This window comes from Aegilops tauschii, chromosome 1 (genome assembly GCF_002575655.3).
Source record: "Aegilops tauschii subsp. strangulata cultivar AL8/78 chromosome 1, Aet v6.0, whole genome shotgun sequence".
In the NCBI taxonomy this organism is placed as follows: Eukaryota; Viridiplantae; Streptophyta; class Magnoliopsida; order Poales; family Poaceae; genus Aegilops; species Aegilops tauschii.
The window spans coordinates 103,145,816-103,171,935 of record NC_053035.3 but is presented as its reverse complement, the minus strand read 5'-3'; positions in this window follow the sequence as shown (position 1 = coordinate 103,171,935).

The window sequence follows — 26,120 nt, the reverse complement described above, 5'->3', positions numbered from 1 at the left end:
GTGGCACAAGGCTACTCCCAAGTCGAGGGTATCGACAACGGTGAAACCTTTGCTCCCGTTGCTCGCCTTGAATCCATTCGTTTGTTGATTGCTTATGCTTCTCATCACAACTTTAAGTTGCAACAAATGGATGTGAAGAGTGCTTTTCTTAATGGTCCTATTAATGAGTTGGTATATGTCAAGCAACCCCCCGGGTTCGAGGATCCCTACTTTCCCGATCATGTGTATCAACTCGATAAGGCACTCTATGGCCTTAAACAAGCCCCACGTGCGTGGTATGACCACCTTACCGAGTTGTTACAAGACCGTGGATTTGAAGTTGGGCTAATCGACCCCACTCTTTTTACTAAGAAGGTCAAAGGGGAGTTGTTTGTGTGCCAACTTTATGTTGATGATATTATCTTTGGTTCCCCTAACAAAGCTTTCAATGAGGAATTTGCCGCTCTCATGACCTCAAAATTCAAGATGTCTTCCATGGGAGAGTTAAAGTTCTTTCTTGGGTTCGAAGTGAAACAAAGAAGAGAAGGAACCTTCATCAACCAAGCCAAATACACTCAAGACATGCTCACGAGATTCAAGCTAAGTGATGTCAAGCCGTCTTCCACTCCAATGCCCACCAAATGCCAACTTGACATCGATCCCAATGGTAAAGCGGTGGATCAAAAGGTATATCGCTCCATGATTGGATCCTTGCTTTACCTTTGTGCATCTAGACCGGATATCATGTTGAGTGTGGGAATTTGTGCACGGTTTCAAGCCGCACCTAAGGAAAGCCACTTTGTGGCGGTCAAGCGAATCTTTCGATATTTGGCTCATACCCCAAACTTTGGCTTATGGTACCCAAGAGGAGCAAACTTCAAGCTTGTAGGGTATTCTGACTCCGATTGGGCGGGAGACAAAGTGGATAGGAAGTCCACTTCCGGAGGGTGCCAATTCCTTGGTCACTCTTTGGTAAGTTGGTCTTCTAAAAAGCAAAGTTGTGTGTCTCTCTCGTCCACCGAAGAGGAGTATGTGGCGGCCGGTAGTTGTTGTGCACAACTCCTATGGATGAGGCAAACTTTAAAGGATTACGGTGACATTTGTGACAAAGTGCCTCTTTGGTGTGACAATGAAAGTGCCATCAACATTTCTCTCAACCCGGTGCAACACTTCAAGACGAAGCATATTGAGATTCGGTATCACTTCATCCGAGATCACATTAGGCGAGGGGAGATCGAGCTCAACTACGTCAACACTCATGATAACCTTGCAGATATTTTCACGAAGCCATTGGATGAAGCAAGATTTTGCGAGTTAAGGCATGAGCTAAATATCATTGATTCGAGCAATGTTGCTTGAACCCTTGCACACCCCACCATACTCAACTTGTTGTCTTGTTTAGATGTAGGCATGGACATAGGGGGAGTGTTGTTCTCTCAATGAACTCTCCCCCCCATTATGCATAAATTGATCAACTCTTTCACATTAGCCATTTTTGATGGTACTTGTGCTTCAAAGACGAGTTTTGGTCATGGGCCCAAGGATAATTCTTCGCAGTGCCATACCAATTGACACAAACATAGGTGGCTCCGGCCACCGCCCTATCTTTGGAGCGGTTGTGTCTCGAGGTTGTTCCTTGTTGTCTTTTGCCTTTCTTTCTTCTGTTGACCGTGTTCTTGTGGTGTCTTGTTTGCTTGAAGATTCCATGCGAAGACCTCTTTTTCTTGTGTTTGAAACGTGCATCTTCTTGAGCTCACAGTACTACCGCGGCCTGCCACAGTACTACCGCGTGTGGAGTGCACGGTACTACCGCACCTAGCGCGGCAGTAATTTTTTACTGCCGCCTGGGAGAGCGGTACTACCGCTTCGGTGCGGCACTTCCGCCCGAGCGCTACTACCGCGATGAAGCACGGTACTACCGCGCTGACGAGTGCGCGTGGGGGTTATCACCCGGGCAGGGGGAGTTCCAACTCCCCCATACCCATTCATTTGTCTCTCTCCCCGCCGCCTCTCTCTATCCTGCTCAAGAACGACGCCGGAGACCCTCGCCGGATCTCCGTCTCCGTCCACTCTCCTCGGATTCCGACCGGTGGGATCGTTCCCCACCACTTCCTCTTGCCATGGAACAAGGTTTCACCCCAAATCCCTCTCCCTTTTGTTCGTTCTTTTGTCTCTAGGTTTTTGGGGAGATGCATGTGTTCTTGAGATTTTGGGCCAAATCTATGCAAGAGTAGGATGTAGGAGAGTAGTGTAGCATGGAAATTATACTTAATATGTTGTCCCGTGGTAGATTCGATCAACCGTAGTACCGCTGCGTTTTCGCGGTTGTTCTCAGATTCAAAGTTCGGATCTGAAGCCGCGCGGTACTACCGCACCTTCGGTGCGGTACTATCGCCCGTCAGGTGCGGTACTACCGCACAAGCCGTAGTACTAAAGTTCTACTACCGCTCCCAGCCCCGGTACTACCGTGCCCTCACGCGGTACTACCGCGACTAGGTGCGGTACTAAAATTTTAGTACCGCGCAACTTGGCAGTACTACCGTTGTTGCCAATCTTCCTCTTGGCAACTATCACGTATGCTTTCTACATGTTTCCTGTGTCTTGCTGAGGTCTTTGCATTGATTCTTCTCGTGTTTCGTTTGTGCCTTTTGCTTTGTGTCTTAGGTGGTGGCTCCGGTGCTCCTGCTCGCCGTTCCAATCCTAGTCGTGACACTGGCTCCAAGCGTCTGCGAAATCAAGATGAAGCTTCAGAGGGCTCCAGTGCCCCCAAGCGCAATGTCAAGTCCTCCGCCAGCAAGTACAAGGAACCCGCAAAGGGCATGGACGAGATCCCACTTGCTGAGTTTATCCCTCGAAGGCAGACCAACCCATATGTGAATGCCCATGCCATCTTCAGAGGCAATGACTTGTTTTGGACCAAGCAGCAGACTCTCATTTATCTGGATGTGATCAAGGCCAAGCAAAACACCTACGTGGATGTCAAGTGGATTGACATGAATCACATGAGGCGGGCCAAACACCATGATTACTTTGGAGAAGCTCTGGATTTGGTGGAGCAGTTTGGCATTGAGCATGTGATCTCCTTCCATCTGGACTATGACCCTGAGCTTATTTGCCAGTTCCTTGCCTCAGTTCACTTTCACACTCGGGAGGATCGAAGAATGACCTGGATGACCAATGGACGTCAGTTGACTACTACCTGGAAGGATTTCATGGATCTACTCCATGTTCTTGATGACGGGCTCACCACGCCAGTAGGTGTTCGCCCTCATGCCAACCCTGAGTCTGCCAGCAAGAACAAGCTTCAGAAGTATTATGTTGAGAAGGTGCTTCCCAGTGGCAAGTCGACGTGGGTGCTGGACCCATTTCTGGACATCATGTATCGATCTTCCGCAACTCTCTCTTTCCTCGCATTGGCGACAAGGACAAGGTGCATGCCTATCTGGTGGATATGATGCTCCTGTGCGAGGAGGCGCGTGTGTCTCAGTCTCAACCACTTGATGTCTCACATATCATGTGGTGTGAGCTTCGGTTCGCGGTGTTCAACCACAAGGTACCTATCTATGGACCGTACCTGTTTCTGTTGGTCTCCAAGTCTTGGGAGAAGCTGTTCCCTGGTGATGAGTTCCTTGCTCCAGACTGGATTCGGCATGAGTCCATCAGTCTCCATGTCAAGCCCAAGTGGGCCAACACTACTACTCGTGCTGAGGCGACGGCGGCTAAGAGGGCTGTTGATGAGGAGGAGGCTGTGGCCGAGGATGCTGCTGAGGACCGTGCTGCTGGGTATTCCCATCGTTCCTCTGAGCCCTCATGGGCCAAGAAGCTGAAGGACAAGATGAAGACTCTGTTCTGCATGCAGGCAAAGGGGCAGTACAGGATTCACGTTGCTTCCAAGGAGAGTCGCCGCCGCGACAAGAAGATCATGAAGGTGTTTGGTGAGGCAGAATCCAGCGGGTCAGAGAGGCACATCACCCCAGAGGCAGAATGGATGGCGAAGCAAGGCTTCAAGTGGTCTGATTCTGAGGAGGACATCGAGGAGACCGTCCCCGCTGCCGAGTCTGACGAGGAGCGTTGGAGTGATTACTCTGCCTGAGCCACCCCGTGTGTGTAGGTGTCCTCTCTGCCTTTTTGGCGTCTCGATGCCAAAGGGGGAGAGCGTGTAGGGATTTGCTTACGAGTCGTGTGTCGTGTTTGGCGTGTGTCGTGTTTGGTTTGTTTGCCTTTTCGTTTGAACCTCGTTTGCTTTGGTTTGGTTTGCGCTTGTGAGACTTATCCTTCATGTGGTGTAAGACATATGCACTCTATCTTATCCTAGTGAGCTTATGATATATGGTGCTACTTATGTTATGCTCTTGTTTGCTATCCTGCTTAGTGTTAGCCTTACTATTGCAAGATATGCCTTGTTTATAAAATATAGGGGGAGTGCTGATCCTAGTATGTGTGTCGTGCAGTCCAAAGCACCCATCTAGATTGCACACATCTAGGGGGAGCCCGTCTATATTTGAGAGAGGAGGGGTTTGCGTTTGCTCAATATTATTTTCCTTTGTGCAAATCCCGTATTGTCATCAATCCACCAAAAAGGGGGAGATTGTAAGGGCATATTTATCCCTAAGGTGTTTTGGTGATTGATGACAATGCTTTTGCGGACTAATCGTGTGCCTTGAGTTTCTCAGATGTTTCATCGCTAGGCACAAGACGGTTTGGTGCCCCTCGAAGACTATTGAAGACGGTGTTCTTTTTATGTTTCTTTTCGGTGGAATTGAGTCGTAGGAAAGCCGTACTATGAAGAGGGGGTCCGCTTCGGAACGGTTTGGGTGGAATCATCACGTACATGTTTTCTTCCTTGTCTCCACCTTTCCCCTTGCGCTTTGGAGCATCCTCCGTTTATCATCTTTGCATTTTGTCTTGGTTGCTGAAATTGGGCTCGCGGTAGTACTGCTCCCCGGAGCGGTAGTACCGCAAGAACCTGCAGTAGTACCGGACCTCGGCGCGGTAGTACTGCAGGAGCCCACGGTAGTACCGCTCCTCGGGAGCTGTAGTACCGTGGCCCCCAGGCCAAGTGCCGCTGCAATGCGGTAGTAGGGGCGGATGTAATTTTTTACATCCGCGCCCTCCGCGGTAGTACCACGCGCCCTGGCCTGGCTCAGCCACCACGCGGTAGTACCGCTCGCCATATGCGGTAGTACCGTGTCGGACTTTTGCATCGATTGTTTTCTAGCAGAAGTTGGCACGGATGTAATTTTATTCATCCGCGTCTTTCCCAGGCCAGTCCAGTACTGCCTTGCGGTAGTACCGCAAGGGGAGCGGTAGTACCGCGCCAGCGGCAGTACCGCCCTCCGCCTCTGTGCGTCAGGCTTGTCCTTGCTTCTGCCGTGGCTACGGTAGTACCGTGGGCCATCATGGTAGTACCGTGAGGCCTTGCGGTAGTACCACTTGCCTGGTAAGGTAGTACCGCAAGTCGCGGGCTGGTTAGGTGGATAACGGTTGGATTTTGGTCTCGACTATATAAGGGATGTCTTCTTCCTCTAGTTGACTACCTCTTCCAACCCTAAGCTCCATTGTTGCTCCAAGCTCCATTTTCGTCCGATCTCACTCCCTAGCCAATCAAACTTGTTGATTTGCTCGGGAGTGGTTGAGAAGGCCCCGATCTACATTTCCACCAAGAGAAATTTGATTCCCCCCACTAATCCCTTGCGGATCTTGTTACTCTTGGGTGTTTGAGCACCCTAGACGGTTGAGGTCACCGCGGAGCATCTTCATACCCTTGAAGATCGCTAAGCGGAAGCGTTACAAGAACGCGGTTGATGGAGTCGTACTCGCGGCGATTCAAATCGCGGAAGATCCGATCTAGCGCCGAATGGACGGCGCCTCCGCATTCAACACACGTACAGCCCGGGGACGTCTTGTAACGCCCACGATGCGTCTATATCTCCCACGTGTCGAGGCACGGCTTAGAGGCATACCCGCATTGTGGTTTTGTCGCAAGAAGGGTCATCTAGAAAAGACCAAGAAGTGATCCTGAACTCCTACTTACGTCATTCATAACTCAAGCCGTGTTCACTTCCCGGACTCCGCCGAGAAGAGACCATCACGGCTACACACGCAGTTGATGTATTTTTAATTAAGTCAACTGACAAGTTCTCTACAACCGGAACAAAACACCAGGCATAAGGCCGAGCCTTCCACCCTTTACCATAATATATAGATGCATTAAAATAATAAGAGATATTGTGATATCCCGAAATATCCATGTTCCAACAAGGAACCAACTTCATCTTCACCTGCAACTAGCAACACTATAAAAAGGGCTGAGCAAAAGCGGTAACTTAGCCAAACAACGGTTTGCTAGGAAAGGATGGTTAGAGGCTGACATGACAATATGGGAGGCATGATATAGCAAGGGATAGGTAGCGCCGCATGGCAATAGAGCGAACAACTAGCAAAGCAAAGATAGAAGTGATTTCGAGGGGTGGTCATCTTGCCTGCAAGATTCTCAGAGTTGTCGAAAGCTTGATCCTCGTAAGCGTACTCAACAGGTTCCTCGTCCACGAACTCGTCTCCCGGCTCTACCCAAGACAAGAACACAAGCAACGGAACCACAATCAATCACGAGAAATGCACAAGCAACATGATGCAAAACAAGCATGATATGCGAGATATGATATGCGATGCATATGCGTGCTCCGGAAGGAAAATAATGAACAAAGCAGTAACTTGGCAAACCAAACATGCCACTGAAAAGATGAGATGATTTCGGTCGAAATCGATATAAAGATCACCGGAAACGGATGCACGGTTTGCAAATGGCAAGCAAAACAAGAATGACACGAATCTGCGATTAACAGCATGATAGCACTTAAAATGCAACAAACAACAATGCTACAGCATTCCAACATAGCAACAAAGCATATGACAGTAATCTACAGGTGATGCTTCACAAAAGATGAACACTGGGCTACGGCTAGATCACAACATAACAAGCTCAATCAAGCATGGCAAAAGTGCAAAAGATAACAAGTTCACAAGACTTGGTGAAATTACTGGACATGGCAGAAACAGCATCAGGTAGCAATGTTCAAAGCACGAAATCAACATGCTACCGGAAGTTAACATAGCAAAGCAATGCATGGCAGTATTCTACTAAATGCATATGACAAAAGTCCCTTACTGACCATAAGCCAAAAAAGAACAGAAGATATGATGGCAACCATGCAAACGTAGCAAGTTTCGTTAACAGGTTTCAGACTTGGCAGAAAACAGAGCATGGCAAAAACAATAATATGAAGGCATCTTGGTGAGCTTGATGCACTCACCACAAGGCAATGCATGACAAAACAAGCATACCTACAGCAAGATGGCATGTTTATGAAGCTATCCATGGCAAGAGAAAATACATAGCATTATGAAACAACTACAACAAGCTTGGCAAAATTGAATAACACGTAAACAATCTGCCAGAAATATTTTATAGCAAAAGTAGAGCAAGATTGAGTCATGCTATGGCACTCCATAATTGCAAACAAGGGCAGGAATGGATCAATTACAACAATATCTACAACCATCCTTACTGAACATCACCAAAATATGCATGGATCTCTCTGTAGGATCTCTCTGTAGCATCCTTAGAGAAATCACTAAGTCCCTGAAATCAGAAACATTACGGGGCCTAGTTTGCATGCTTGTGCTAGTCACCACAGAGATCACAAAAATACATGGCATACACCACTGGAAAGATGGCATGGCATACAACAAAACACATGTAGAGTTCATACCCATAAGATGCACAGATTAAATGATACAAAAATAACAAATCTCCAAGTTCTACTAAGAACCAGTAGATAACAGCAACTAGCACTCTTGCACCCGAGATTTGGGCATCAAGATGGACTCTAATGAACATGGTGCAATTGAACAAAATGTAGAGCATCACGAGGCGAACAATTTGATATATTACACGCGCGAAGCGGAGCTATATGCAGAGAGTTATGATGCTATGAACATGGGTATATAATATGAAATTGCAAAAAAACTTGGGAAAAATAGGGGGTCTCGGGTCAACCTCTGGCGTTGACCAAATCCAGATCGGCCGAGGGCTCGGGCTCGGCGTGGCCGGAGCTGGAGCTGCCGCCGGCGGTGGAGGAGAGGAGAGGAAGCGCCGGGGTCGGGGGAAGGAGGACGCGGGCGCGGGCGTCGGGCGGCTCCTCCGGGCGGCGGCCTCGGGCGGCCGGAGGCGGCGGCGGCGGAAGGCAAGGCGGCGGGTGGCCGCGGCGGCGTCGGCGAGGCGCAGGCGGAGGTCGGCGGCGCGCGCGGGCGGGGAAGCGCGCGGCGGCTCGGGCGAGAAGCGGGCCGGGGAGGGCCCCGCGCGGGCTCACGGGCCGGCGGCGACGGCGAGCGGTGGCGCGCCACATGGCGGGCGCCCACTGGACCGGGGCGGCGGCGCGAAGTGTCCGGCCGACGGCGGACGCGTCCGGCGACGCGGAGGGAAGTTTGTCTAGGGTTGGACTGCGAACGTTTTTCGGGGGAGATGCCTATTTATAGGTAGAGGGAGCTAGGAGAGTCCAAATGAGGTGCGGTTTTCGCCCACACGATTGTGATCGAACGACCTAGAGCATGGAAGTGACTTAGAGGAGTTTTGGGCTGGTTTTGAGGGGGGGTTTTGCTGCAACACACAAAAGGACATTGCGGTTACCCGGTTAACCGTTGGAGTACCAAACGACCTCCAAATGGAATGAAACTTGACCGGTGGTATACCAAGGCCACTTGACAAGCCTCGGTCCATTCCGAGAACGTTTGACACCCGCTCACGAAAGAAAACAAGAGGGGTGCGCCGGAGGAGATAGGAGCGCCGGATTGCAAAACGGACAACGGGGAAAATGCTCGGATGCATGAGACGAACACATATGCAAATGCAATGCACATGATGACATGATATGAAATGCATGACACGAACAAAACACAAAACGACAAACAAAACCCGTCCACGGAGGGAATATCATAACACATAGCCGAAAATGGCAAGAGTTGGAGTTACAAATATGGAAAGATACATCCGGGGTGTTACACGTCTCCTCCTTCTTGATCCAGCAAGGGGGAAGGAGAAGTTGAGGGAGAACTCCAGCAGCACGACGGCGCGGTGGCAATGGAGCTCGTGGTTCTCCGGCAGAGCTTCGCTAAGCACTACGGAGGAGGAGGAGTTGGAGGAGGAGAGGGCTGTCCCAAGGGAAGGGTGTGGCTGCCCTCCCACCCCCTCACTATATATAGGGGGAAGGGGAGAGGGGGGCCGGCCCCTCTAGATGGATCTAGAGGAGGAGGAGGCAGCCAGGGGAAACCCTAGATGGGTTTGGGCGCCCCCACCCCCTAGGAAACTTGCTCCCCGAAGCCGGGAGGGGCGGCTGCCCTAGGGGTGGCGCCCCCACCTCTCCTGGTTACGTGAGAGGGGTTCGGAGGGGCGCACAGCCCCTTAGTGGGCTGGCTTGCCCCTTCCCCTTGGCCCATAAGGCCCCCCAACGCTTGCCGGGGCCTCCGAAACCCCTACGGACAGGATGGCCATAGCCTGGTACCCCCGGAACAATTCCGGACTCCAATACCCTTCGTCCAATATACCGATCTTCACCTCCGGACCATTCTGGAGCTCCTCGTCATGTCCGGGATCTCATCCGGGACTCTGAACAACCTTCGGTAACCACATACTATTTCCCATAACAACTCTAGCGTCACCGAACCTTAAGTGTGTAGACCCTACGGGTTCGGGAACCATGAAGACATGACCGAGACACCTCTCAGGCCAATAACCAATAGCGGGATCTGGATACCCATATTGGCTCCCACATGTTCCACGATGATCTCATCGGATGAACCACGATGTCGGGGATTCAATCAATCCCGTATACAATTCCCTTTGTCTATCGGTATGTTACTTGCCCGAGATTCGATCGTCGGTATCCCTATACCTTGTTCAATTTCGTTACAGGCAAGTCTCTTTACTCGTTCCGTAACGCATGATCCCATGGCTAACTCATTAGTCACATTGAGCTCATTATGATGATGCATTACCGAGTGGGCCCAGAGATACCTCTCCGTCATACGGAGTGACAAATCCCAGTCTCGATTCGTGCCAACCCAACAGACACTTTCGGAGATACCTGTAGTGCACCTTTATAGCCACCCAGTTACGTTGTGACGTTTGGTACACCCAAAGCATTCCTACAGTATCCGGGAGCTGCACAATCTCATGGTCTAAGGAAACGATACTTGACATTAGAAAAGCTCTTAGCAAACGAACTACACGATCTTATGCTATGCTTAGGATTGGGTCTTGTCCATCACTTCATTCTCCTAATGATGTGATCCCGTTATCAATGACATCCAATGTCCATGGTCAGGAAACCATAACCATCTATTGATCAACGGGCTAGTCAACTAGAGGCTTACTAGGGACATGTTGTGGTCTATGTATTCACACATGTATTACGGTTTCCAGTTAATACAATTATAGCATGAACAATAGATAATTATCATGAACAAGGAAATACAATAATAACCATTTTATTATTGCCTCTAGGGCATATTTCCAATAGGCATATAATAACTCACCATCATTCTAGCACGTGACAAGTTAACCACTACTAGCTAATTGTTCATTCTAAGTAAATAACTTCCTAGCACATAACAAGTACTAGCTAGGACCTACTCCTCTCTCATAGGTAAAATAGCATAAAACAGGAAAAAAAACCTCCATCTCCATTATGCAGCATAGTGATCCATCGGTCTCCAATTGAAGCCTGCGCTTGTTCACTATTTTTGTCCATCCTTTGATTTTGAGGCCTCCATATATTTGAGAAGTTGAGTATGCACATTTGAAAGTCTTCGTACCTGGTCATACGTTAACAATTTTCATCTGACCTTTAACAAACATCAGTGGAGGCACAACATCATTCTCGAGCTTCTGTTGAAGAACATAATAGTAACAAAGTTATCATGGGAGCCCAATTTTACCAATATGGTGCCACTGTTAAAAAATAACAAGTAACAAGTAAGAACAACACATTAGTTCTAGTCCACTGACATAACAACTTATCAAAGCAGTGAACACGAGTCAACGAATCATGGTGAAAGTAACTAGAAGAAATTCCCGTGTGTCCTCAAGAATGTTTTGATCACTGTAACAAGTACTTCTGGCTTGTCCTTTGCAATAAAAAGGATTGGGTCACCTTGCTGCACCTTGCTATTTTGGTTACTTGTTACTTATTACCAATTATCTTGCTATCAAATTATCTATCATAACTACTTTACAACACTTGTAGAGAATACCTTGATGAAACCTGCTTATCGATTCCTTCTGCTCCCTGTTGGATTCGAAACTCGTACTTATCGAAAGGACTATGATTTTTCCCTTATACTTGTGGGTCATCATGCATCCAAAATCCTGAAAACAAAGTTATGCCATAAGAGTCCAATATATCTACCTATATGTGGTATTACTCTATCGTTCCAGGTAAGTTCGCATGTGCCATCTCTAAACCTTCAAATGAACATTTTTATTGTGTGCCTGACAACTCATGGAGTGGCGGGGTAGTCAATGTCTTCCATGCTAAGTGTGTTCAACTCATGATGAGAGTTTACTCACTCGCCAAATATTGAGGGAGGCTGCTAATAAGGATGCCCAGTCCTAAATTATTTATAAAAACACTCCCCCAGACAGTTGAAAGTTTGTAGGCACCCGTGGATTCGCCTAGACATGGTTTTTGTTAGTATGGTGGAGGGGGAGTGAAACCTTTTGCATGTAAACCACCATTAATGTGTTTATTATGGAAGATATTGGAAACTTGGTCGTAAACCATTGACAGGAAAGGTACACCTCTCAAATAGAATTATCTTTGTTTAACCTTGCGAGCTCTAGCACATTGCAAATTCTGCTTCCCTCTGCGAAGGGCTTATCTTTTAATTTATTGTTGAGTCATCACCTTCTCACTCCAGGACCTATTTGAAGAGCGCTATTGTCATTCTTAGTTTAATATGCATTTTGTCTAATTAATGTTGAGTGTGAGCATGACTAGATGTCTTCTACACTGAATTACAATGTTTAGTCGTTGCTTAAACTTCAGAGGTGTTCTGCATGTATGTTTTGCGCTCTCAGAATGGGCTAGCAAGACACCATCCTATCATATTGTATGATGGTTATTTTGACAAAGTGTTGGTATTTGAGATATAGTATTGATGCTCGCTAGTTGGTTATATTATTGACATGAGTAAATGTGGCTGCTAAGTGTTATCATATATGTGTTTACTTCATGATCTTTGTCGAAAACTTGATTACTAATTAAGCTTATATACAACAACAACAACAACAACAACAACAACAACAACAACAACAACAACAACAACAACAACAACAACAACAACAACAACAACAACAACAACAACAACAACAACAACAACAACAACAAAAGCAAATGAGTCTGTAAAATATTTTCTTTATCACTTTCAGTTTGTCAACTGAATTGCTTGAGGACAAGCAATGAGTTAAGCTTGAGGGAGTTGATACGTCTTCAATGTATCTACTTTTCCAAGCACTTTTGCTCTTGTTTTGTCACCTAATTTGCATGATTTGAATGAACTAACCCGCACTGATGTTGTTTTCAGCACAACTACCTTAGTCTTGTTTCTACGCAGAAATAAGAAGTTCTCTGAATTGGATGAAACTTTACAGTGATTTTTATGGAATAAATAAAAAATACTAGAGTAAAGAACTGCCGGAGGGGGCCACCATAGGCCCAAAAGCCAGGGGTGCCCCCCCTTCCCAAGAGCACGTCATGGTGTCTTCTGGGCCCCTGGACCTCTTCCTGGCCTAATTTTAGCGCTATAAACAACGTCTTCCTGAGAAAAAATAGGAAAAAAAGTGTCATCGTGTTTTTCGATATGGAGCCGCCGCCACCTCCTGTTCTTCATCGGGAGTACCTGATTGGCAGTTTGTTCGTGGCTCCCAAGAGGGGGTTCGTCGCCGTCATCATCACCAACAATTCTCCATCAACAATTTCATGATGCTCAAAATCATGAGTGAGTTATCCCCTTGTAGGCATACTGGAGGTAGATGGAGATGGATGAGCTTTCATATGTAATCGTGTCAATTTGTTAGGTCTTGATCCCTAGTATCCACTATGTTCTGAGATTGATGTTGCTATAACTTTGTTATGGTTAATGCTTGTCACTAGGGCGCGAGTGCCATGATTTCGGATCTAAACATACTACGTTTTTATGAATATATATGAGTTGTTGGTCTTACATGCAAGTTGTATGCACATGCTCCTCTTCTGAACCTTAGACTCCCAAGGTGACACTGATTGGGATATCGACAGGAATGACTTTAACTTGAGAAGTTCATGTATTCAACATGTGTTAATGCTTTGTTCTGGCTCTTTATTAAAATAACACCTTAATTACCCTCAGTTTCTATTAGGACCCCGCTGCCACGAGAGGGCAGGACAAAACATGGCATGCATGTTCTTACTGTAAGCACGTATGACTATATATATAATACATGTCTATATATAATTGATGAATTGAAGGTATTTTGTGTCGCTCTAGGTTGTGACAGCTACATATTGAATCGCATCTGAATATTCATCGTTACTCCATGCCTACACTTTAATACTATGGTCTTTGCTCAAGTCACTACTACTTTGCTGGTTACAAATCTGCTACTATTAGCACTCTCATTGCTACTTTGTTATCACTACTATCATATTATAATGCTACTAATAAATTTTTGCAAGGAAGTGATTGCTCAGGTGTGGTTGAAATTTATAACTCAATTGCTAAGGCTTATAAATTTTTTGGCTTTCCTTGTGGCGAATCAATAAATTTGGGTGAAATACTACCCTCGAAGACTGTTACGATCATCTATATTTGTGGGTCATCACTACACGATTTGATGCGCAACAAATTGATAGATACTCCATGGGAATTCCTCTTTGACGCATTATGCGTCAAATTGGCGGAGCTTCGCAGAGCGAGCGAGGTGATGGGCTTGGTGGGCCGAGGCCCATTATCATAGTTCAGAGTGGCTATTTTGGGCGGTTTCCTATCGGTTTTGGGAACTAGGTTTCCAGCGAGTTATCTTTTGTTTCCGTCTACAAAGTTCCTGAACCGGTTATTTAATTATTATTTTTCGTTTTTTCTTACTTTTTCGTTTTTATCCTTTTTCTATTTGTTTTTTCTTTCCTTTTTATATTTTTCTTTTTTTTATTTTTTCCATTTTATAAACCCTTTACAACAGATGTTTAGAAATTTAAAAAATGTTTGCATTTTTCAGAATTTGTTCATTTTTCTTGTTTTCAAATGATAAAAAAAGTTCGCATTTTACAAATTTGTTTAGAACATTTACGTTTATGTTTTCCAAAAAAATCTGAAATTCCAAAAAAATATAATTTCAAATTTCTTTGCTTCTTTTAAAAAAATGTTCGAAATTCCAAAAATGTTCAAATGGTAAAACTTTGTTCACAACTCATAAAAACATTTTGTAAAATATTTTCTTTTTAATCTAGAAATGTTCCAATTTTAAAATTTTCTTCATAACTACAAAAAAATTTGAAAAGTCAAACAAGTTCATAATTTTATATTTCCGAAAATGTTTGCATTATTATTATTATTTTCACATATTAAAAATGTTCGGATATTTTTTAAAATTTTCTCATTTAAAAATGTTTGTAATTTCGAAAAATGTTCATGTTTTATTTTTTGTGGTTGTGTTTTCCAAAATTGTTCATAATTTTTTTAAAATGTTCTCATTTTCAATTGTGTTCCTATTTTTTCAAAAAGAAAAACTTGAGATTCCCAAAAACAGTACATGTTTTCACAAAATGTTTGAGTTTTCAAAATTTGGTTCACAAATTTGCAAATATTCGTCTATCTAAAAATTCTTCTCTTCTCTAAATCTTCAAATTTCGTTTGCAACTGTCTATACATTTTTGGAACTTCAAATTTTGTTAATTCTTTTTGAAAACGTTCAGATTTTCAAGATTTACTCATTTTTATTAAAAAACAAATTTCCAATATTTTTGAAATGTTTTAAAAATTGTTCAAAATTAAAAAAATTCCACCTTCACAAATTTTTTTCTTTTTTTCAGAATGTTAAAAAAATTCAAAATCTGTTTGAAACTCCAAAATTTGTTTGTGTTTTTTTAAAAACTGTTTTGGAATTCCAAATTTTGTTCACATTTCCTCAAAAATTCATATTGCGTTTTCAGAAATGTGTTCAAGTTTTCAAAAATCAATATGCCACAATACACGTATAGAAAACAACATGCAAGGGGAATACCCCGCATAGAAAGTTCTTAAATACAATCACGGTATTGTTCGCATATAGCCATTTGTTCTGGTGGCTAGCAACGCTTTCAGAGCAAAAGGACGTCACTAGTTTGATTCCTCGTGGTTTCACTTCAGTTTTTTTTTGGATTTTTACCGCTGTAGACACACCTCGCGGTGCCTCTCAGTGGGCCAGCCCAGTCGCACGCCTCCTGTGCGTCGCGCTCGTTATTCGCCGCAAAATGCGGCACATAGGAGCTCCCGTACCCATGATCTTTTTTTTATGGATATCTCGTTCTCAACATGTCAATTCTATAACGAGCCCAAAACTATCTAGTCTATGTTTTTCTATCAACCCACGAACTAATCCAATGTAGAAAAAAACAACTCATATAAAACCAAAATCATTTTTTAGTTCACAACCATGATTAAATTTCTAAGATATTTTGTTTTCGTACACCATAGGGAAAACAAGTAGAGTAGAATTATTTGACTCAAAGATATTCGTAGAAATTGAATCGAACTATTTATAAGAAAACCCTTTGGATATATAGACTCATGGGCTTCAAAATTAGCAGTGAGCTAGTGCAAATTTCAAGGCTAGTTGGTCTGCACTTGCCAAACTCTTTGGATATATAGTCTCATGGGCTTCAAAATTAGCAGTGAGCTAGTGCAAACAATGTCACCTCAGGAACTTGAAAGCTAGCCCTAAAAAAAGGAACTTGAAAGCTAGTTGGTCTCCATTTGTCACGCCCACGCATATTGCCTTGTTGGTCTACACTTCCTGCCCACGCATCTTGCATCCGTATCCGGCCCGGTCTGTCCTCGCACACTGTTTATTCCATTTTCTATTGTTGGAGAGGTACTCTAGCACCTAGCTGTTGTGGTCAGTTCAACAGTGCTCGCCTAATAGCACTTTTCAGAGGTTTGGGTGCGTCAAAGTCAAAGAGGAGTTGAAGCTTGATTGACATGTGACTGTCATTACCAACAGAGAGTTAATTCTACTCAGGCATGTCACTTCGATAGCTGTCCGAGCTTTCTTGCAAAGGATACAAGAAACTGTGAAGAAGGGTTGCAAAAAAGGCAAAATTTTGTGTTTTGACCCTTTTCACGTAGTTTAGTGGGATCTGACCCTGGTCTGAAATAATTTTGAGATTTGACACTTTTAGCTACTGCCGTAGACTCTCGCGGTAGCTTTATACATGCTACCGCCGCCATGCCTGGCAGTAGGTTCCTTTGACGGCCGTCTGGCCGTTAACGGGGGCTGACGTGGCAAAGGGCCCTACCACCACCGACCCTGGCGGTAGGCTCTAACACCCTACCGCCAAGAACTCTGGTGGTAGGGTCCTGGTGAATAAGGTTGTAGGGTCCACTCACCACCCACCCACTCCACTCATGTTCTTCCCCGAGCTGAAGCTCTCTCCCTCCCCCTCCCCCCCCCCCCCCACCAAGCACCCACTAGATCCCCTCCGTTGCTTGAGATTTTCCCGGTGGATCGGGGGCATTTGCATCACCCAAGGTACCTCTCACACCCCCCCTTCATTTGATTGGTTGAAATCATCTACTTTTGGTGGAATGAACTAGTTTTGCAAGCCCTAATTCTTCCTCTAGTTTTGCATTTGTTGTGCATTTATGGGGCATTTATGGTTGGCCTAAGTAACTTGTGTCAATCCTTGTGTGGCAAGCTAGCTTAAGTGTTAGGGTTGGAGGTTTAGTTAGGTTAGGGTTAGTGCTAGGGTTAGGGTTAGGGTTAATGCTATGATTAAGGTATACTAGTTGTTTGATTCAAATTATGTATATTTTAGATAGTTCATCCATATGAAATGGCCAGTCCATGGATGACTCAATTTTGTTCTATTGTTTTTAGATGTATAAACTAGTGAATGTGCATTATTTGGACAAGGCGGCTTTCATGGATGGAAATGTCGATGAAGGGGAGGAGGCCATGGTTTTTGACACAAGCCCAAGCTATGATGATATTGTCGTGAAAGTGAGAAGCGTCCTCAATTGGATTAACCAAAGTGATGGTGTGAAGCTTATTGGGAGGTATGATGTGGAAGTGGGAGGAAAGTCCCGATTAAAGAGTATGCCCATCACCTCTCAATTGCATTGGGATGTGTATAAGGATAAAGTTGAGGGATCACAAGACAAGTCACTTGACTTATTTGCCACAAAGGTTGAAGTTCCTCGACTGCTACTTGACTTGAACCGAAATGTGTCCACCCCAATACATGATGGTATCGTGGTCTATGACCACAGTGCGGGTAGCCAACCACCAAGTAGCCAACCAAATGAAGAGGACATCAATGCTAGAGCCATAGTTCTTCTAGGTGATGATCATGTTGGAGATGAGGCCGTTGCTCATGTTGATGAACATACAATTGTTCATGTTGATGAAGATGCAATTGCTCATGTTGATGGAGATGTTATTTCTCAAGATGATGTGTATGCGGAACAAGAAGAGATTCCTTACAATCCCATTGGTGACTTGGATGTCATTGTGCATCAACAAGACATGGACCGTAACCTCCCTTATAGCCGTATGTGTAGGTATGAGTCGGATGATGAGGGTCCACCGGAAGAATTGGATGAGGATGGATTCACGGCGCAAGAAAATCAAGTCTACACGAAGGTCAATGGCAAGGAAAGCGGACCCTCTTTGTTTCGTGATCTTAGTCTTGCCGACAAGTCCGTTGTTGATGGTGGCATGAGGTTGGGCTTGGTCGAACCATAAACTTGCCCGAGGATGGGTGATCCAAGGCCACCAGGTGAGGACGAGAATGCTCATTTGAAGAAAGGGATCAAGTGTTGTTTGCAAGAGTTCAAGATATGGTTGAGTGACTACGCCATTCGGAACCATAGGTCGTTCGTTGTTGGTCATTCAAACCAAAAAATGCGCTACACCATCCAATGTGACAAAGAAGGTTGCCTATGGAAGGTCCGTGGAAGAAAGATCGAGGAAACTGGGCAATGGGAGTTGAAGAGTTGTGTGGCCACCCATGAGTGCATATAGCCGGAGAAAGCGGACCGAAGCAAGGGACACCGCCAACTCACGTCCGAGTATCTAGGCTACAAATTATTGAATGAGATATCCCATGATCCAACCGTGAAGGTGAAGTTCCTAATGAGTTCGGTCTTCGAACGATTTGGGTACGAGGCCAAGTATGGAAAGGTGTGGATGGCCAAGGCAAACGCTATAAGGATGTTGTATGGTGATTATGTTGCTGCGTACAATATTCTTTCGAGAATGTTGGGAGCCATTGCTCATCGGAACCCGGGCATGCGCCATAGGGTCGACTCAATCGAGGGAGTGTTTCATCGAGCTTTTTGGAGCTTTGGTCAATGCATCGATGCATTTAGGCAATGTCGCCCTGTCTTGTCAATTGATGGCACGTTCTTGACCGGAAAGTACAAGGGCACGTTGATGGTAGCAATGGCCCACTCGTCCAATGACAATGTGTTGCCGGTGGCATTTGCGTTGGTGCCTTCCGATCACGATGATAATTGGGAGTGTTTTATGGATCATGTGAGGACGAAGGTGATTGGCCCCAAAAGAGAGGTGTGCATCATATCGGATCGCCATAATGGGATTCTCAAAGCAATATAAGTTGACATTCTAGGCTATCCAAAGCTCCAACACCGTTGGTGCATGAGGCATTTCGTGGCAAACTTTTACCGGGCATGCAAGAGTAAGGAGTTTTGCAAGGATCTTACCCATGTTTGTGTGGCATTCAACACCGACACATTCCAAAGCCGCTATGATAAACTGTTCAAGGCGTTGGAGAAGAACAAAGGAGGGAGAGAATTCTTGACAAGGCATCTTCCGGAGAAGCATAAGCGGTCACGTGCTTACAACGAAGGAGGTTTCCGATACGGAGACATGGCAAGTAACATGGTGGAATGCTTCAACAATGTGCTCAAGGGTGTCCGTTCGTTGCCGGTCACTGCAATAGTGAAATATACCTTGTTCAAGCTCAACGAGTATTTTCTGAGGCATTCCGAAGTGACGGCCAAATGGATAGGTGAGACAATGGAATTTCCCTTCAAAGTTGAGGATTGGTTGAAGCATCAAGCGCGCAAGTCTTCGCGTCAACAAATCATTAGTTTTAATGAAAAAGAACAAATCTACCAAGTCGATGAGTCGGGTGGCACAACAAGGGACGACCTGACGTACGGTGGAGTAGTGTATGAGGTGCGCCTCAAGACCCGGTGGTGTTAGTGTGAGAGACCTCACGAGTATCATTGGCCTTGCTCGCATGTGATGACCGCCGCAAGGTTCAGAAACTTGAACGTATCCGATGGTACCACCGTGAGGTTGCATGAGTTCACATTGGAATGAACGAGGTTGACATGGGCTCCTAGGTTTCATCCCTTCCTTGATCAGTCACAGTGGCCTGAGTATGATGGGCCACACATCGTCCCCGACCCCGAACTCATGGTTCCTACAAAGGGAAGAAGAAGAAAGAAGAGGTTTAGGGGTGACATGGATGATCTAGCTGGATACACAGGAATGAAACAATTTGGCAGCGGCCATTTCATGGAGGCACCGGACATCAATATTTGTGGTCAATGTGATGAGCCGGGACACAATGTTAGGAAATTCACCAAAAAGCCACGGACCGATGCCAACACTCCAGACCCCACTAGTCAAATGGGTGCCCGAAGAGGAGGTACCAGTGGCACACGAGGAGGTAGGAGTGGTGGCCGCGGAGGATGAGGAGGCAGTATTGGAGGGCGTGGAGGATGGACGAATCTTGGCGGTAGTGGACAAGGAGGCACTATTGGAAGGTGTGGAGGATGGTCGACTCTTAGAGGAGCCGGTGGCCGTGGTCGTAGGACGAGAAGCGTTGATAGAGGAAGGCCTATTGACATCTTGCTTAACCCGGATGGTTGAAATAATGTGAACGGTACTTAAATTTATTGGCTTAATTCGGTGTTGTTATTTGTTTTTTCTTGCATATATACATGTTATTTTACTTTGCTAACAACCAAATTTTCTTTATAGGCATGGCTTCTTCCGGTTCCATGACGAGGCCCCCGTGTGCTAATCGCGAGGACATGTTGGACAAGTGGACAGAAGCCAAGTTGGATAAGGTGAAGGACAAAGATATGAGAACTCCATCATGTTGGTGTGGAGATGTTTACAAAGTTAAGGTATCCACCAACCGCAAGAAATCATGGACAGAAGGAAGAAGATATTTTGTTTGTCCCAACTATGCCTGTGATCGTCCTCGTCCAACTCACGCCTATGATGTACCGCCGGTAAGTTGTTGAAGTTCAAAGAGTATTCAACCGTTGCTTCAGCTTGAACCTATCTTACTAATGACCAAATTTGTTCTTTATTCCTACGTAGTCGCCGCCTCCACTTTGTAAGTACTTCACATGGATAGAACAAGATGTGCCAGAAGATGTTAAAAAAGATCAACATCGAGATTGTCTAAGGAGGCAGCGGTTGTTTGAAGAAGCATTTCAGAGAGGCTTCGATGAAGAGCGTCGTGAAAAGGAGAAGATGGAGAGAAAGAAGCATGAGGGGAGAGGGCCCGCAAACAGAAGATTGCTTGTGAAAAGGAGAGAGCAAGAAAACTTGCAAGGGCTCGTGAATCCCAAGAGGAGGATGATGCACGCGACAAGAAAGTAAAATGGCCTTGTGTGACCCAATAAGGCCTTTGTTTCGAAAAACTAGTCATGAACTATGCCTTCGATTCGAGAAACATGTGATGAACTATGTCTTTGATTTGTGAAACTTGTCATGAACTATGTACTTTATTTGTGAAACCTGTCATGAACTATGTCTTCGATTTGTGAAACTTGTGATGAAACTATGTCATGAAATATATTTGTTGTGCTGGTGTTGTGACTTGACTTGTCTTGAAATGATGAAGAAGAAAAACAGAGAAAACTCTGCTCCGCTTTGCACCCTACCGCCAGACGTCCTGGCGGTAGGATATGAACCACTACCACCAGAGGCCTTGGCGGTAGGGTGGAGAACTATCCTGTGACCGAAACGCTCCCCTGTTCTGCGGTAGGGTTGGCCACCCTACCGCCAATGCTGACGGCGGTAGGGTTACGCCTTGTTCTGCTGCCTCTCATGTGACCAATTCGGCCACATTTTCTGTGGTAGGGTTGGCCAGCCTACCGCCAAGGGACATGGCGGTAGGGTTGGCCACCCTACTGCCTTTTGTTGCCTCTCCTATGACCAATTCGGCCACATTTTCTGTGGTAGGGTTGGCCGTCCTACCGCCGGGGTTCATGGCGGTAGGGTTGACCACCCGCCTACCGCCAGGGACCCCGGCGGTAGGGTATATAGGCCTACTGCCAGGGGCCGTGGCGGTAGGTCTACTTCGCATGTCAGCCTCTCTTGTAACCAATTCGGCCCCTTTTTGGGCGGTAGGGTTGGTCACCTTACCGCCATGTTTGATGGCGGTAGGGTGGCCACCCAACCTGCCACTTCCCTTTGCCTTTCTTTTTTTGCCCCTTGGTCTTTGCCTTTCTTTCTTAGCCATACAATGTAATGACTATGGAAATGACTTAGAGCATTTGTCCAAATACCTAATATTCAATCAACATTATCAAATACGACGCAAATGCATAAATAACATCACAACATCAAGTTCATTACATCAAGTTTATTACATCAAATTCCATCTACCAAATTTAACTGACTTAGAGCATTGGTTCAAATTTAACTGACCCGAAAAGGAGCCCCTAATAAGCCGGAAAATAGGCCCTAATCGTATTAATACGTTCAATTTGTTCCGCACGCTTTCGATTAGGCTTCGGTTCATACTCGGCAGAACCCGCCCAATGGATCATCGAACCCTTTGTCTCACGGAACCAGCCCATCGAGCACGCCAGTTTGGATTCTCCGACACTCCTTATTTGATTGCCCATCTAATGTACCACACGGGCTTTGCCATGTCCACCAACTCAAATTCATCAATGTTTACGGAGAGCCCTATCTCCATTGCCACAGTCCATCTACACTCATCTTCCTTCTCCTGCTACTCTTTAACTACAATTTTTCTATCTCGAGCTCTTCAGGGTACTCACAGAACACATACTTGTTCAGATCACTCGTAGCCCCGTTTGCCTCTTCACAACTATTAATCCAATTTTGAAGCTCCCTCAGCATCATAGGCGTCGTTCTCCTTCATACTTCTCATATGCTATCTGCACCTCTGGGGTCCTGTTTTCCATGCTACATGAAATGGAACAAACCAAAACTTAACTCAAATGATACAAGACAAACACAAAGCATAACTTATTTAGAATGACCTAAAACACAAAGTTCTCACTGGTTCAAATGACATAGGTTACATAAGTGATAAGGGTACATGCCATTACAGTCCAAATGACACTACAACATCATGTGTTTCAACCCCCTCTATTCGTCCATCAACACGACATCTTTGTCGCACGGCCCCGGGTTGCAACAAAAGACATCATTTCTTTCACTGACCCAAGCCCAACGAGATGCCCGACTAGGTATCACCGATGATGGTTGCCTAACTAGCCAGTCAATGATCTGGCCAGGGTTGTTAAAGTCCATCTCATTCACTTCATCCCTTGTTCCACACAATGCAATTTGCCTTGCTAGAGCACGTCTATGAATTTTCTCTTCCTTCTTGAGATTGATTATGTTTTTCTCTTTAGCTTGGTATAACTTAACTTTGTCATTGTCGCACTTGGACACATAATACTTTGAAAATTCTCTACAAGCCGCATTCAACGCATCGACGGCTTCGACCCACAGGTCCATCTTTTCCTCAATGACTGCATGTTCACGCTTCGCCGCCGCCTCCGCAGAGGTCTCAACAAAGATGATTGATCCCATGCTACAAGTTGAGGGATTACTATAACGGTCACCCAAGGAAAAAAATCCTAACCGTCTCTTGACAAAAACTATAACCCTAGGACTAGATCGAGCTACAATTCGAGAGGTAACTACTATAACGTTAGTCATATAGGCATTTACTTAAGCATAACCCTAACCATAACCTTAACCCTAACCATAACATTAAACCTAACCCTAACAAAACCCTAAATGATAGTTCTTACTACCCAAACAATGCTAGTCACACAATACATTGTCAAAGCACAAACATTAACCTAAATGCATCATATACATTGATTTCACCACAACAAAACCATGAACTAGGGTTTCCAACAAAATGAGCAAAATGCATGATTTGAACCAGCCAAATGAAGGGGGCTGGGAGAGGTACCTTGGGTGATGCAAATGCCCCGGATCCACAGGACAACTCTGAAGCAATGGAGGGGGATCTAGTGGGTGATTTGGTGGGGGAGAAGAGGGGAGAGAGCTTGAGCTCGAAAGAGGAATGGGGTGAATGAGTGGGTGGGGGAGCACAGCCCCCACCCCTCACAACCTTATCCAGGACCCTACCGCCAGACAGCCCGGCGGTAGGTTGCAAGAGCCTACCGCCAGGGTCGGCGGCGGTAGGTCCCTTTGCCACGTGTCTATGGCCGTTAACTGACAGACGCCGTCAGGGAACCTACCGCCAGGCGAGGCGGCGATAGCCTGTAGATCGCTACCGCCAGGGTCTCCGGCGGTAGCAAAAGGGTCAAATCTCGAAAAAAAATCAGACCGGGGTCAGATCCTATTAAACTACACAAAAAGGGTCAAAACACGAAATTTGGCCGCAAAAAGATCACACAGTTGTACAAATCAAATGGGTCCTAGAGTTAGAAAAACAACCATACTTGCCTATGGATAAAATGCTTCATTTTGAGATAGGAGAACCATCAAACAATCTATAGCCGGCGTCCCGTCAACCGCGAAAGCCCCACAGATGGACTAAAACTAAAGGTGTTCAGCATAGTGATCATTCGAAGCCCACTAGTGTATACAACTTTCTTCATTTGTACAATCTCTTAACACTTCCGAAGCTCTCTTTAGGGCTAACATTAACACATTTACTTTGAGCGTCGGTGACTAAACATGTTTAACCCTAAGTTATTATTACTTTCGTTATATTTTCTACAAATAACATCTGGATCTATTATAAACGTTCACATCCTAAACATGATTAAAATCATCGAGGTCTCTAGATCGTCCATTGGCCACTACAGCTGTCAGAACGAGTCACCGACATCACTGTCCCCTATCGAGGCAGGTCTCACCTTGTCTATGACAATTGAAAAATCTTCGTGCGCATGCCTCTAAAGACCAACGCCCTAGAGGCAAGGTCGTCACCGTTGAACACTTGAATCAATCCAAAGTGCCTCGCACCATATCTCGTTGCCGCACACGACGACGAGAAACTCAATCCTTACCACTCAAAATAGACATAAATCCACATCGGAGCTCCGTCAACATTGTCCAGGCAAAGGAACTTGAAGAGGGTCGAAACCCAAAAGACCAACTAAAAGAAAAGATCGCCATTCGTCTGACCACCATTCTACGAGCACTAAAAACCTAAATTAAACTATTAGCCGGTGCCGAGGCACCGAAGTTTCCCTTCCCACCGTTGGTCGAACGGACGGCAGAGGTGGGACAAATTTAGGGGCTCGCCGACGGTGCTTGAAGGGGATGTGTTTTCTCTAGTTGTTGCTTTAGGGTCACTTGTAGCAGAAAATTATTACTTTAGCATTGTTGTCATTAATAATCCACAACCATGTAGTGGCGGCATACATGCACTCTAGGAAGACGCAAAGTGCAAGTCACAAAAGACCACATCTAATTAACGTCTGAAGACAACACCCCTCAGTCTACAAATGTAAGATTAAGTTTTAATTGTTAAGACAAGATTTTTACGAATAACTAGCATGGATCGAAGGAGAATGGCGCCTTTGGCAACTAGCGTGTCGACTTAAAAAGGATGAGCATAAGACTGTGGATGGCCGATTTTCGTGTTTTGACCCTTTTACGAAAGTTTAGCCGGATTTGACCCCGTTGCAAAAAAATCAGGATCTGACCCTTTTTCTATCGTCATTGGTCTTGGCGGTAGGGATTTGACCCTAGGGACCAGGGGCTCTGGCGGTAGGAGTTACTGGCACCGTCACGCCCGTTTGATGTGAAGAAGACCCTACCGCCATGGTCCCTAGCGGTAGGCAGTTATACCCTACCATCGTAGTCCTCGGCGGTAGGGTCTGCATGTCCGTGGAGTGTCCCGGTCTAAGTTAACTGAATATAGTGGCCCCGTTTGGATACTCTAACTTAGCTAGAGGTTAGAGTTAGTTTCTAGCTCATGACTAACCCTGAACTAACTCTAGCCAAAGAGGTGTTTGGATGACAGAGTTAGGTTAACAATAAATGCTCTTTCTCAATCATTTGGCTCCTTTAAACCCTCTTTCCTACCGGATTTTGTGGGGCCAGCTCTTGTGTGACCTCCTCCTGCTCACAATTGGCAAAACAAATGATCCTTACAAATCAAGCGTCCAAAACATGATAAATTTTTTTTGTCCATACAAATGAGATGTCCCACTTAAACATACAAGTCGTCAATCAAGCTTCAAAAAAAGCGTTACAGTCCATGAAACAAAGCATGGCTAACTCATCACGGAAGGCACTCATGTTGATATCTTCAACAAGAGGTTTGTCTTCTGGCCATGCGAATGCAGAAGAACTAGGCATTGGGTTATAATTTTCATCCGCATCACAAGAACTAGGCATTGGGTTATAACTTTCATCCTCATCACAGGCATCAAATTCCCAATCTGCAATTCTGCTCTCTCGAATGAAATTATGAAGAGCCATACAAGCAACAGTAATTCTAGTTTGCTTGTCCTCTCGAAATTTTGGCATGTTCAACAAAATCCTAAATTTCATCTTCAACACTCCAAAGGATCGCTCAACGACATTCCTAACTTTGGCATAT